The following is a 14,798-nucleotide window of genomic DNA, read 5'->3' as shown; positions in this document are numbered from 1 at the left end:
CATACAACAATATTAACTAATCACCCTTGTGCAAACCCTTACTTTCCCTCTTTACAGTCCTCTTTCCTAATCTACTGCTCCTATGTAGTCTGTCCCCAGTGGCTCCAGCAGAGCTGGTGGAAGGCTGCTGAGTGTCGGTGCCAGAGACTACAGATTGCCTTGCAGGGCGCCCTCGATCAGCTCTGAGCCTGGAAGGCCCGGCTGTACACTGCACCACCTCAGGCTGGGCGGCAGCAGTCTGGGCTGGCTGGATGACAGACAGCGACAAGGGCAATGGCAGAGTGGCAGTGGTGGGAGCAGGAATGCTGTCATCTTGAGAGAAGACAGCAGGTTCCTGCTCCACTGACCCACTGCCACTCTCCCGGGGCAGCACCTCAGCATCCCTACCAATCTGCTGGAGCACAGATTGCTGGCCTGCTGCGACACCATGAGATCCCCAGTGGACTGTGGGGGACCCAGCGACGATAGCAGCAGTCAGAGCTTGCGTGGCATCAAGCTGAGACTGCATGAGAGCAGTCTAAGACTCGATGACAGCAACGATTAAGTGCATTACAGCACTAAGATGTTGGTGGCTTCTGCCTGTGCTGCAATGGAAGCTGCCACATCACCCATGACATCTGGCCCAGGAGGCATGAGGTCTGGATTCGCACGGTCTCTCTGGGAATTCACTATCTTCTGCAGAAAGGAAATGATGGGCTCCATGGTGTGCGCAGAGCTCTGTGCAATGTTGGAGGCGGACTCCTCCTCGCTCCTTACCATTGCCGAGAGGCTTTCGGGCACCCTTGCCATTGCACCCATCATCTCAGTGTGCACGGCCATCACCCTTCTTGTGAATGCCTCCCCATCGAGATCCTCATCTGAGTCCTGTGCAGCAGAACTCGTGTGTGAACTCACCCGCCGGGGAGCTGGCCCCCGAGCTACCCTTTCCCCCTGGCCTTGCTGCAGCCCGCTCATCCCCGGTGCATCACCCTGTGCAGATCCCTCTACTAAACTTGCCTCTAAAGATCGCCTAGTCCTAGTATCTGAGGTGGTGCCTGCGGGTGAGACATGCAGTGATGCAGTGCTTTCTTCCTCCTCCTCTTCTCCCACCTCGCTCTCACTGGGAGGCTCAGGGGCAGACTGGTCATCTGGTTGCTGATTACCTGAAAGCATAAAAGGCACAAGACTCGCATTAAGGTGAGGGCAGGGGGGCAGGAAGGAAGCGAGGAATGCAGACAGTATAATGAGCTGGAAAGTGGGAAAGGCTTGTGGTGTGAGGAGGAAGTGGGATGAGAGAAGGAGAGGGGATGAACATACCATTGTTGCCCCCAAGGGTGCCGACGTCGCCAACGGCCACAGTGCCCACCACCTGGCACCCAATGACTCTCAGCACTCGCTCCTCAAGGTCTGTAAGCTGTTCGATGTCCGCTTCTCCCCCGCCTGTTCGTTCCTGCTCCCTCCTATTGTGGCCCAGCTTGGCCTGCAAGAGAAAGGAAAGTATGTGAGTGAGTGTGCAGCTATGTGTTTGGGAGATGTGCCTGCCATAGTTGAATAGCTGTTACGGTAGGCAAGGCATGAGATGTGGATGTGAGTTTGAGTAGGTGGAGATGCTTGGTGGGTGAGTGGTGGGGGTGTGATGGTTTGTGCAGTGTGTACAGACTGAGGTTCAGATGCTGGCATGTAGGACTTGTTGAAGCATGTACTCGCCCTGACCACCCGAGTGAGGTCGTTGAATTTTTCACAACACTGTGTGAGAGTCCTGAGGACCACACTGCTGGCCGAGACGTCCTGGGCCACTTCCCTCCACATTGCCCTGAGGACCTGGGGCAATGGCCTCCTGCTAGTGGCCGGGTAAGGAACTGCCCTCCTTCATTCGACTGCCGTGACCAATGCCTCCAATGCCTGGTCGCTGAACCAGTGAGCTCTCTCCCTGGGACTGGGATCAGCCATGAGGATAAGAGGTGTAGCTGTTGAATTGCTTTGAGGTCGCCTTCAGAGCCAGCAATGCTGAGAATGAGGTTGTGCAGAATGATTGAACCTCCCCTTTAACTGGAAGGAGCCAGTGTGAATGGTGAATCCCGATTGGACTGCACCTGAAATTGGTTATTACTCTGCGGGTAGCGCCCCGCTCTCTGTGTGTAGTGCCCTAAGTTAGGTGATTAGCGCTTGATTTAGCGCTCCAGTTCTTTCTTCGAGCACTAACAATCAATTCAGTGGGAGGTCAGAAGGATTAACGCCTGGCGCTAATTCTTCAACTTTTTTTAATTTAGCGCCCCAACTGGGGAGATACTGAATTTCTAGCCCTTGGTGAATTAGTGCCAGGTGCAAATGCATTAGACTGCACGCCAAATTCGTCCTCACTGCTCAATAAAATGATTGGAGTCCTAAATTAAATCTTAAAACCCAAGCTCATTGGAGTTAGACTTAAAGGGTGGACCAATATTGGGTGCAGTCTAATTGCAACTCATCATTACCATAGGCTTTTTTCACTACTTAAAGGAGAGGTTCATGATGCTGCAGCACCTCATTCTCAGCATTGCTGGCTGTGCAGCTGCCTCAGCAAGCAGAAGCAGAACAAGGAGAATGAGCCAGAGGACTGAACCAAGTGTGCTCATGACAGGTCCACGCCCCAGGGAAAGAGCCCGCAGATTCGCCGATGAAGCATCGGAGGCATTGTTTTTTGCTGTGGAGAGACGGAGGGCGGCACTCTACCCGACAAGTGGCAAGAGGCCCTCACCACAAGTCTTCCGCACCATGTGGTGGGAGGTAGCCCAGCAGGTCTCGGGCAGCACTGTGGTCCTCACGACCCACACACAGTGCAGGAAGAAATTGAACGACCTTACTCAGGTGGCCTGGGTGAGTGAATGCTTCAACAAATGCTACATACCACCATCTGAACCAAGTCTGCACACACTGCCCAAAGCACCACACCCCCAGCACTCACCTACCAACAATCTCCACTTACCAACACTCACACCCACATTTCACACCTTGCACACAATGACAGCTATTCAACTATGGCAGGCACAGGGGTCATTAGTTATTAGAATTAATGTGATATGTGTGATTTTTTTTAGATAAATTTATTAATGGTCTTTGGAATATTTTGTGGTCGCTCTCATTTCATCTTTGTGCCCAGGAGGATGCTGTGATATACCATGAGACAGGGATTGTATGAATGGGATGTGGTAGCTACGGTGATCTGGGGTTTCATTCATATGAATCAGAGTCTGATGAGCCGGTCACAGACAGCCTGTCCAGAAGGCTGATTGTCTCACTGCCTCCTCCCTCCCTCCTGTTCCTCCTCGTCCTCCTCATCCTCATCGTCCTCTGCCTTGTCCTCCTCCTGAGGTGGTCCCGCAATCCCTGCTGGCAAGAGCTGGGCCCTCATGATAGCCAAGTTGTGGAGCAGGCTTCAGACGAAATGGGACACCCACTCTGGTGAGAACTGGAGGGCTCCTCCCAAGCGGTTAAGGCAGCAGAACCATTGCTTCAATAAGCTGATGGTCTGCTCAGTGATGTTCCTGGTGGCAGCATGGCTCTCATTCTATGAGTGCTGGGCATGAGTGTTGGGGTTGCGGAGGGGAATCATGAGCCAGGTGGAGAGCGGATAGCCCTTGACTCCAAGCAGCCACCCTCGAGCTTGATGTGGTGGCTGGACGAGTGCTGGCACAGGATGAAGGCATTGTGGCTGCTGCCAGGATAGCGGGCATTGACATTGAGGATTCGCTGTGTGTGGTCGCACACCAACTGCACATTAAGTGAGTGGTAGCCTTTGCGGTTACGAAAGATCTCAGGATTGTTATGCGGTGCCCGCAAAGTCACATGAGTGCAGTCGATGGTGCCCTGCACCATGGGGAAGCCCACTATCCTGGCAAAGCCACATGCACGCTCGTCCTGCTTCTCTCTGGTGATCGGGAAGCCAATATAGCCCCTTCTCCTGGTGTAGAGAGCCTCAGTGACCTCCCAGATGCAGCGATGGACGGCGAACTGTGAGATGTTAGCTATATCTCCTGTTGCAGACTGGAAGGCTCTGCTGGCAAAGAAATTGAGAGCCTCAGTGACCTTGACTGCCACTGGGAGAGCCATGGTCACCGTGGTCTGAGGCTGGAGGTCTGGTTGCAGGAGGTGCCAGAGTTCTGTGACCACCTACACTGCTCCTCGCTTAATTGAAGGTAGGAGAAATGCTCTCAGAATACCCTTGGAGGGTAAGACCTCCTAGTGAGAGCCCTGATCGCCCTCCTCCTCCCTCTGTGCATATGTTCCCATATTTCTCGCTGTCTACGCTCCCTCCACCATAGATCCTGGAGGGCAAGGTGGCATGCCAGTACAGTCCCCATTAATGTTACCAAATGTAACAGTTTGAATCTTTGAAAAAGAAATGTAGTTACTTTTTCATTGCCAGAATTCTCCTGATACAAAAGAACCTTGAAATTACTGAATGAAACTGTTGCCGTGGGTGAAACTAATAAAAAACCACTGAAACTGTACTAACCTGACAGCTGCAAGGGCTTACTGATGATCCCTTTAAATAACGTCCCTAGAGCCAACTTCCTGGTGCTGTATGCCGCTCTCCCTGTCAGTGTTTACTCCAGGTGGTGAGGTAAGGGGCGAGAATCAATTTTGCAAATCGGATGGTCAGTGAGCGTTGCATACTCACTGACGTCATGATCTAGCTGGCATTGACATTCCCGGCGATACCTCTTACTGGTGGTGCTGCGGGGGGGGGGGGGGGGAGGGTGCAGATTTGGCATGCGGCGCTGGATTCATCTCGCCCCAGCAACACTGGTCTAGCACCCCATTAGTGCCATCTACTGACGCTAATGGGTGGTGCTAAGGGGACAAATTTTTCCCCTTTTATCAGCATTGTGTCTTTAAGCATGTCACTGCATGTTTTCAAAAGCCTAAAGAATTTGTTAAAAGATGTGAAAAGATAGAATAAAAAAATCTATATAATACTTTACTTGTTTATTAGCAATGAAAACACACAGTAACAAGAATTATTTGATACTATTAGCGTTGTTTATTGGAATCCAAATTCTAATTTAATTGGATTGATATACTTGCGCACATACAACAATCCATTTTGGTTCCCTCTTTGTTTAACTGTAGCTTTAAAACAAATACATTTATGATAATAGATGACAGATAGATAATTGTGGTTTAATTAAAATACTTTGGGGTAATGTCGATCTCGCAGTATGGGAGGTGGGCAGAGCAAGAGCAATGGGTGCCTACGGACCTGGTTGGAGACCCATTCCAGTTTCCGGGCTGTCCCTCATTTGCATGCAGTAGGTGAGTTTCTGGTACGAAACGTGCTTCCTATAGGCAGCTTGCCAATTGGAGATGGGAAATTGGGCATTGCTGCAGTTAAGGGCCTGCAACGGCTTAAAGGGGAGGTGTATTGTTTTATGGTCAAAGCAGAGAAGCAATACCATGGTGTAGTGTATGTAACTGTTCTACCTTTAAGAGAACTATTTTAGGTGTGGCACTACTTTATCTTGGCTGCTGTATACTGTAATACCGACGGTGACCACACCAGTATATAAGTGCTGTGTCAGGATTTATTGGGCAGATTCGCCCTGACCTTCGAATAGTAAAGTCCTGTTAAAGTTACTCTTGTAGTCTGTGTATTAATTCAACATAATACCCACAGACTTTACAGTGGCGACGAGTTCGATCTTACCCTGCGGCAACAATACTTCCGAAGCAGTTAACGAGCGTCGAGAAGAGGCACCCGCCCTCGTCGTTCTGCTGAGAGAAAACTTGAGCCTGCAGAGCAAGGAAGAAGGAAGAATTCAGACACGAAGCCTTCCATCAGCAACAGGCACTGATTGTCCCTTCTGCCACGGTGGTGAGTGAGCCGATCAGCACGAGAAGCAAGTCGGCCACGGTGACTGAGTAAAGGGAAAATAAAAAAAATAAACGGAGGATAAGGGCGGTGAACTCAACCACGGTCGGGGGAAAGGAGCCGGACAGAAGTCGGGCCCAGAGGCGCTGAGACTGGGGCAGCGTGGAGCACGGAAGCCGCGGTACAAGCGGGCTGGGAGACGCAACGGCGTTGTGAGACAGCTAGACCGCGACTGGCGAAAAAGGTCGGGCAGCTACCGAGGCCACGAGGCGCTGCGACCGGGATCGTAAGGCGCGGGAAGATATAAAAATAAATAAACTGCGGTGAACTCAGCCGCAGCCGGGGAGGAAAGCACCGGACTGCGAGAGGGCTGGGAGGCGCGATTGGAGTGAAAAAGGCCGGCAGCGACCGAGGCCACGAAGCGCTGCGACCGGGATCATAAGGCGCGGGAAGATATAAAAATAAATAAATCGCGGAGAACTCAGCCGCAGCCGGGGAGGAAAGCACCGGACTGCGAGAGGGCTGGGAAGCGCGATTGGAAGCCGCTGAGGGAGAGACAGAGCCCGAGCGAGCGGGAGAGACAGAGCCCGAGCGAGGGAGACTGAGCGAGATCCAGCCCGTGGCTGGAACTGTTCGCCATCAACGGGTTGTCCCCAGCGCCAGTTGCCCTGCCGAGAAAAGGGAACAAAGAACGCACTGAAGCCGACGCGCAGGCTGCGAACCCCGAAAGCCAGCGGTCGTCGCCCGAGGAAAAAAGCTTACCCTCCCGCCAGGAGAAGACGAGCACGGGAAACCGCCATTTTGCCAGTAGGCGGGGAAGAAGACAAGCGCGGGAAACCGCCATTTTGCCAGTAGGCGGGGAAGAAGACAAGCGCGGGAAACCGCCATTTTGGAAAAAAAAAAGTTAACGAACAAATTCGTTGTTGTTTCGCAGAAAGATAGTGAGAGATAGTGAAGATGCCTAAGCATGGTAACATCAACAACTTCGATTCCGAGGTGGAAGATTGGGCCACGTACGTAGAACGTATTGAGATATATTGTGAGGCCAATAAAATAGCAGATGATGATAAAGCTCTCACCTTATTAAACGCAATGGGGGCCAAGACATACGGGCTATTGAAGCATCTTCTATCACCAGCTAAACCGACGGATCAGACTTTCGCTAATATTGTTACTGCCCTGAAGGATCATTTGAACCCCACACCACTGATGTTGGCGGAACGATTCAAATTCTATGCGAGAACACAACGGAAAGAGGAAAGCAACGCGGAATACTTGGTCGAACTGCGTAGACTAGCGAAATACTGCCAGTTTGGGGAAAATCTGACAGAGGCATTGAGAGACAAGTTCGTGTGCGGGTTGTCGAAGGAAGGAACACAAAAGCGTCTGCTCGAAGAGAACGATCTTACACTTGATAGGGCTGTCCTTATTGCAGCATCGCATGAAGCCGCAGCGAGAGGCACAGCGGAAATGCAGCTGAAGGCAGCGGTACTCAGTGTGGATCAAATTACTTCGGGTACATCGAAATGTTATCGTTGTGGGAAGACAACACACGACCAGAACCAATGCTGGTTTAAAAACCAGGAATGTAGAAAATGTGGCAAGCTTGGTCACATAGCTAAGGTATGCCGGTCAGGGAAGAAGACCAACAACAACAAAAAAAAGTCACTGCAGGAAAAGTACAACAAGGTACACAAGGTGGCTGAGAAGAGTTCAGATGAACAGAATTAGGATTCAGACCCAAACGGCCAGGAACTGGGTAGTCTGAGAATTCACAATGTGAGTAAAGAAACCGACCTACAAACTATATGGGTCATGCTAAAAATAGCCGGAGTCCGAGTGAAAATGGAATTGGACACAGGATCAGCCCTATCAGTCATAAATCGAAAGGATTACAACCGGCTATTCTCACATATACCCTTGAGAGATACTAAGTTTGTATTGCAGACATACACGGGGCATAAAGTATACCCCATGGGAAAGATAAGAGTCAAGGTGAGAGACAGGGGCAAAGAACACCCAGGAATGGATTTATATGTACTACCTGAGGGAGGACCACCACTTCTAGGACGGGAGTGGATCAAGAAAATAAACATGGAATGGCACTACCTAAAAGCAATAACGAGTGAGGACTCGGTGCAGACAATCAGCTCAGACTCTGAAACGGATGACGATAAGACCAGCCCAAGTACGAAAGACAAGTCTAAAATGGACTTGCTGACTAAGGTTGGAAAAACGAAGGCGTGCATAAGTGCTTATGCTCCAGAGGAGAACAAAGTTGCAGAACCGAATTCCACTGAACAACAACATAGTTTGACAGCGAATTCCGAGTCTGTCCAGGTTACAGACATATACATTACTGAGGAACACCGAGCTCGAACTCAACTCCATTGCAAATTACGACAGCAATTAGAACAATTGAGTTGCCGTCTCGAGCAAGAGATGAAAGCAATGCAAAAGTTCTTGGACACCGAATGGGAGAATCTGGAAAGACAACAGAAGCAGCTGAGGGAGGAAAGGGAGCAGGAGCACACAAACCGTCTGCGCGAGGAGGCCAAATGAATCAAAGCTGATTCGGGTTCTGAAGGTGCGTGCTCTAATCTGGTGGAACATGATGTTCAGCAACTGAAGGCGCTTGTTAGCAGGTTGCAGGCAGAAAAGGCTGAGTTGGTCGACATGACTTCCGAGCTCCTACTGAAGTTGGGTGCAGCATCACCGGACGATTCAATTGTGGAAATTCGAATGGTGGAGGCTGCGGATGATGGCGAAGTAGAAACAGCAAAGGAGCCCCAGGGCAAGGTTATAAACAGCCCTGCAGCTAATGGGAAACGGATGATGGCAGAAGAATTAACAGTCAGCCAACTCCTTCATATGCTGAGGGACAAGACTCTAAAATGGAAAAAACTTGAACACGAGCCTCAATCTTCAAAGAAAAGGGGTTCGGAGCTCTCAAAAGTTATTGAAATAGCTGAGGTGGCAACACAGACTGAGAAGACTGCAGCAGAGCAGCCCTTGGATGCCAAAAGTACGCTGACTCGCGTCAATATAGAACAACGGAATGCTGAAACAGCTACTTCAGTAGAAGGATTGAATAGTCCGATCAATCAATCTCCGAATGAAGTTGAAGTATTGAAATCACAAATGAGGTCATTAGTAAAAGACTTGCAGGAAGCCCAGGAAAAGCGGGATGAAGCTGAATGCATGAAGAAGAAGTCTCTTCAGGAAAGATGTCTGGATTTGGAACAAAAGTTGGCTAACGTCCAGCTGGGTAAGGAGGAAATAGAAGACCCTCTCGCTGGTCTAGCTCAGGACGACACCGAATATTACCATGACCTGTTGAGCGACACTGAATATTACGATGACCTGGTCTGCCCAGCTTGTGCTGAAAACTCCCAAAGTGCCGAAACCATGATGAATCACCTAAAGTCTAAGGAACATCGGGAGATGGTGGCGCTACTACGGGAAAAGGAGGATGAGAGGGAGGAACTGTGCATGCAGCTGGCAGCTGACAGTGGAGCCCAGAGAGTCTCCAGGAAGCAGAAAAGGAAAAGACGAAGCAGAAGATGATGACCATCTGAACCATTATCACCTCTACCAGATCACGCACGTGGTCCCTCCGAATGGAGCCAAATCAGTTGGGAAGTAGAGAAACTTCCCAAGGCAATCTAGCTGTTTGTAAAAGTCAACAATGCTGGTTCAGAAGTGACGGAAGTTCAAGCTGTTAAGTTAGGGAAGGACTATTGGATGAGTCACTCCAGCAACGTGAACCGACTACACCACAAGGAACTGCTACACCACGGAGGCGTTGTCCGGACCGAGTCAAGAAGCACAGGAGACGCCTCCACAGAGACTGAATCTGTGAACTGTTTTCCGCAGAGACTAAATCTGTGAACTGTTTCCCGCAGAGACTATATCTGTGAACTGTTTTTACATGAAGTGAATATATGTTATGTTAATGGGGAATAAGTATGTTGTAAGCTAAAAAAGGGAGGATTGTAGTGTATGTAACTGTTCTACCTTTAAGAGAACTATTTTAGGTGTGGCACTACTTTATCTTGGCTGCTGTATACTGTAATACCGATGGTGACCACACCGGTATATAAGTGCTGTGTCAGGATTTATTGGGCAGATTCGCCCTGACCTTCGAATAGTAAAGTCCTGTTAAAGTTACTCTTGTAGTCTGTGTATTAATTCAACATAATACCCACAGACTTTACACAGGGAGCTGCAGGAAGGTGTCTAGGCTCAACCATCACCTCCACTTTGCACAGGCTAGGAGATCAAATGGATAGGAGCTCACTCGGATCAATGATCTTCTACGTCCTCCTGTTCCGCATATTAGTAGGCGCGCTGAGCCACAGAGCTAGTCATGGAATGGGAATGGAACGTGAAGCCATTTCTCATAATGACAACACTTCTGTATCTTTGTAACCGCCTGAATCAATGCCCACCTTGGTGCCAGAAAATCAGCTGGAGCAGACCACCCTGGTACATGTTGAGTTATTGGAGCCTACAGCAAAGCCCTCTCAAGACCGTGCTCCTAGCGGTCACCGACTACTGGCATCTCATGAACCAAATTAGCCTTCCTTGTCCCATGTTGCAGCCACTGGGGTAGCATTCCGAAGAAGCACTAGAGTAGGTACAAAAACACCTTAGTCAGGCACTAGGAGTACAAGCTAGGATGGGAAATAGTTTGTAAGATTTCCTGTAAGCAATTAAAACCACAATGTGCAGGAGGATAGCCATTGGAAAGGTGCAGCAAGCTCAATGAGATGATTTGAAGTTAAACATATTACTCAAATGATTATCACTTCATTGCTATCAGTGTATGCACTGAATGGAAATAAAGCAACATTTGGCTCGAGGCTTTAGCAGGAACTTAATCTCACAGAAGTGAAGGATGAAATCTATATAGGGAGCAGTGATTCCTCTAGGAGTTCCACAATCTGTGACAGAGACCTTTTGGTGTTGGTTTGTTAAATGTAGACAAACATAAGTTGCACAAAAGCATTAATACTCAGGGGAGTAAAAATTAGTAGGGTTAAATCTACATCTCCGGGGTGAGCTGCCAACGCCTGCTGCACCTCCAAAGGCATCTCATCTCACAAGAAAAATGAAATTTGGGCAGCGGCCCTCAAGTAAGTTCCGGGGGTGGGGGGGGAGGGGGGGGTTGAATCGGGCAACAGGAGCAGGGGTGGGGACAGGTTGTTCACCAGGACTGTGGAGTCAGGGGGAGCACTCCTGCTCCTGGCTCCACTGTGATAAATCCATGTAGTGAGACAAGGACTCGAAGAGGCGAGGTATTAGGATTAATAAGAGCACTTTATTAAACGACTACGAAACAACCAGGCAGGCTTGCATCCAGGCATTGCACCTTTGCTGACCTTGACAGGAAGCAAACCTCTGACCTTAGCAGCAGCATTGGCTACAGCACCACCTTGTGGATAACCTTAATCATAACATCCCAGATTACTATATCCCTCCCCCCATAAGATTTCAGTATGAATTTCTTAACAAACAACCATTCCTGAGGGTCACATAAGGAGTCTCCATTCATCATGTTCCATACTTGACGAATCTAATAGTTCAGTATCAATCTCTCTGGTGGCTTGCGAGTCCTTTGTGAACGTCTAACAGTAAAGTCCCTGATTGTTTGTGGTGAAGCCACCAGCTGCTCCTGAGCAGTGCTCAGAGTATCTGACTCTGCAACGATGGTTTCCTCTTGACGAATAGGTTCCTGTGGAATTGTCTCTGTCCCTGGTGGTGGCACCACAGATGCACTTGGATAACTGGGGGCAACCCTGTCTTCAGTCATTGCATCTGGAACCTTCATTTCAAATTCCCCTTGTCTGGGAAGTATCTGATCTACATGTCTGCGTACTACCCTACTATCTCCCAACATGACCTTGTATGATACTGGATCTGTCATTGAGTCGATGAAGCCAGGAATCCACTTTGGTCCATAACTGAAATTCCTGGTAAGGACTGCATCTCCTTCTCCAAAACTTCGGCTCTTTGTTCTTTTGTCATGGTTCTCTTTTTGTTTGTTTTGTCTGTTTTCCATTTTCCTTTTTAGGTCTGGGTGGACAAGGTCAAGAGTGGAGCGTAGTCTACGACCTAATAACATCTCAGCAGGAGAGAGTCCTGTGGTGGATTGAGGTGTTATTCTGTAGCTGAACAGAACCCGTGACACTTTGGCTGCTAAACTCCCTTCTGCACTTTTTTTCATCATCTCCTTAAATGTTTGTACGGCTCTCTCCGCAAGTCCATTCGAGGACGGATGATATGGAGCCGAGGTCACCTGCACTATGCCATTTTTTCTCAAGAACTCTTTTGTCTCTGTACTCACAAAACAAGTGGCATTGTCACTCACCACGATCTCCGGTAGCCCTTGATTACTGAAGTTCCGATGCAGGCAGTCTATAGTAGTAGTGGCGGAAGCAGAATTTACAGGATAAACATCCAACCATTTGGAATGTGCATCAATGATTATGAGGAACATCTTCCCCATGAATGGACCTGCATAATCTAAGTGCAATCTTCTCCATGGTTTATCCGGCCACTCCCAGGGGTGGAGAGGAGCCGCTGCTGGTGCCTTCCGGTGTTCCTGACAAGTGTTGCATGTCTTGACTAGATTTTCTATCTCCTCATCTAGCTTTGGCCACCACAAGTAACTCCTAGCCAAGGCTTTCATACGCGAGACCCCAGGATGACACTGATGTAGTTGCTCTAGGATAGACTGTCGTGCTGGCTGTGGAATAATTACTCGTGCTCCCCACAACACGCAACCATCCTGCACACTCAGCTCTGTTTTCCTGACACTGTAGGGTGTGAAGTCAGCCCCTTCCGGATGCTGTGGCCACCCCCTCACCACATATTCTCGAACTCTAGACAGTACTGGATCTTTACCTGTCCATGTTCTTACTTGCACTGCAGTCACAAGTGCCGTGTCAGTGTCCTCCAACATCAAAACTCTGTCCTCTGGAGCTGCACGGATAGGTGTGCCTGGCAGTGGAAGACGGTTCAAGGCATCTGCGTTCCCATGGTACTTGCCCGCCTTGTAGACGATGACATACTCATATGCCCTCAACATCACTGCCCACCTCTGGATCTGGGGTGACACCATCTGTGGAACTGCTTTCATTTCATTGAAAAGAGAGAGAAGAGGTTTATGATCGGTGCATATGGTGAACTTCCTGCCATATATGTACTTGTGAAACCTCTGTAACCCAAACATTACTGCTAACCCCTCTTTGTCTAACTGGGAATAGTTTTTTTCTGCTGGTGTTAGAGTTCGGGACATAAACCCTATTGATCTTTCAGTTCCATCTTCCATGCAGTGTGAAAGAACTGCCCCCACCCCATAAGGTGAAGCGTCACAAGAGAGAATGATGTCTTTCTCTGCATTGTAGTGAACCAGCACATCCGACGACAGCATCAGTTTCTTGGACTGTTCAAATGAAACCCCCTGCTCCTCTCCCCACTGCCACTGTGTCTCCTTGTGCAGTAGTTTGTGAAGAGGTGCTAACACAGTTGACAAGTTTGGTAAAAACCTGTTATAATAGTTCAGCAGTCCCAGGTAAGCTTAAGCCACATTTGTAGGAGCAGGGGCGTCCTGCAGTACTTGTACCTTCTCCTTGAGTGGATGGAGCCCGGTGGTGTCCACTCTGTGTCCCAGGAACACTGCCTCATTCCCCAGGAAAGTGCACTTACTCCTCTTGAGCCGGAACCCTGCCCTCTCCAATCTCTGTAGTACCTCTCTCAGAGTGCTCAGATGCTCCTGGTCGGTTCTTCCCATCACCAGAATGTCATCCAGATAGATGGAAACATGTGGAATCCCTTGCAGTACACCTTTGATTGTCCTCTGGAAGATAGCTGGACTAGATGAGACACCAAATGGTAAGCGGTTATATGTAAACAAGCCCTTGTGTGTATTTATGGTGACATACTTCTTTGATTCGTCATCCAGTGTAATCTGCAAGTAGGCATGGCTCATATCCAACTTTGTGAATTTCTTTCCTCCAGCCAGGTTTGCAAAGAGATCCTCTGTTTTGGGAATCGGATACTGCTCTAGTTTGGACACCCGATTGACTGTCAATTTACAGTCTCCACAGAGTCTTACCGAATTGTCCGGTTTTAAAACAGGTACTATGGGAGCTGCCCATTCTGAACATTTCACTGGCTCCAGTATGTTCTCTCTCAATAGAAGGTCATGCTCAGCCTCTACCTTTGGCTTCATGGCATAAGGCACAGGTCGTTGTTTAAAAAACCTTGGCGGTGCCTCCTTGTCTACATAAATCTTAGCTGGGGGGCCATTAAATGTGCCAAGTTCCTCCTTGGACACATTCTCATGTTCACTCAACACTTCTTGCAAAGTCAACTGTTTGCTCGCATCTATTTGATGTACTGCTCCCCAGTCTAATTTAAGTTCTTTTATGCAGCCCCGACCTAACAGGTTTGGTCCGGTACCCGATACTATAACTACAGGTAGCTGTTCCACTGTGTCCCTGTGTTGCAGTTACATTAGCTGTACCTAATGTCGCTACTCATTCACCTGTATATGTTTTAAGATGCAGGGAGCAAGGCTTTAACTCTGGAACTTTTGCACGGTTCCACAATTTTGAGTACTCTGCCTTGTTCATTATGGTCACGCCGCACCCTGTAGCCACTTCAAAGTTCACCTTAGAGTCATTTACTGTCAGTTGCAATGTGATAGGAGCCACTTTTGGAATGTTCTCTAACATGCTATACATTATGAACATATCCTCTTCTTCCTCAGCTTCCCCGCTGATGTGGTGTGCTCCATGTTTTTTCACTTCTCTCCCTTGGTTTTGCTGTCCTCCCCCTTTTGGTTTGGATTCCTCCACAGGTGATTTCGCCCTGCAAGCTTGTTTTATGTGTCCTTGTTTCCCACACTTGTAGCACTTTTCCTCCAGAAACCGGCATTCACTCACCAGGTGATCGCCCT

This window comes from Somniosus microcephalus, chromosome 9 (assembly GCF_052327205.1).
Source record: "Somniosus microcephalus isolate GS21.2 chromosome 9, FLI_Smic_1.0, whole genome shotgun sequence".
In the NCBI taxonomy this organism is placed as follows: domain Eukaryota; kingdom Metazoa; phylum Chordata; class Chondrichthyes; order Squaliformes; family Somniosidae; genus Somniosus; species Somniosus microcephalus.
The sequence above is the reverse complement of the archived record's forward strand: the minus strand, read 5'-3'. Positions refer to the sequence as shown.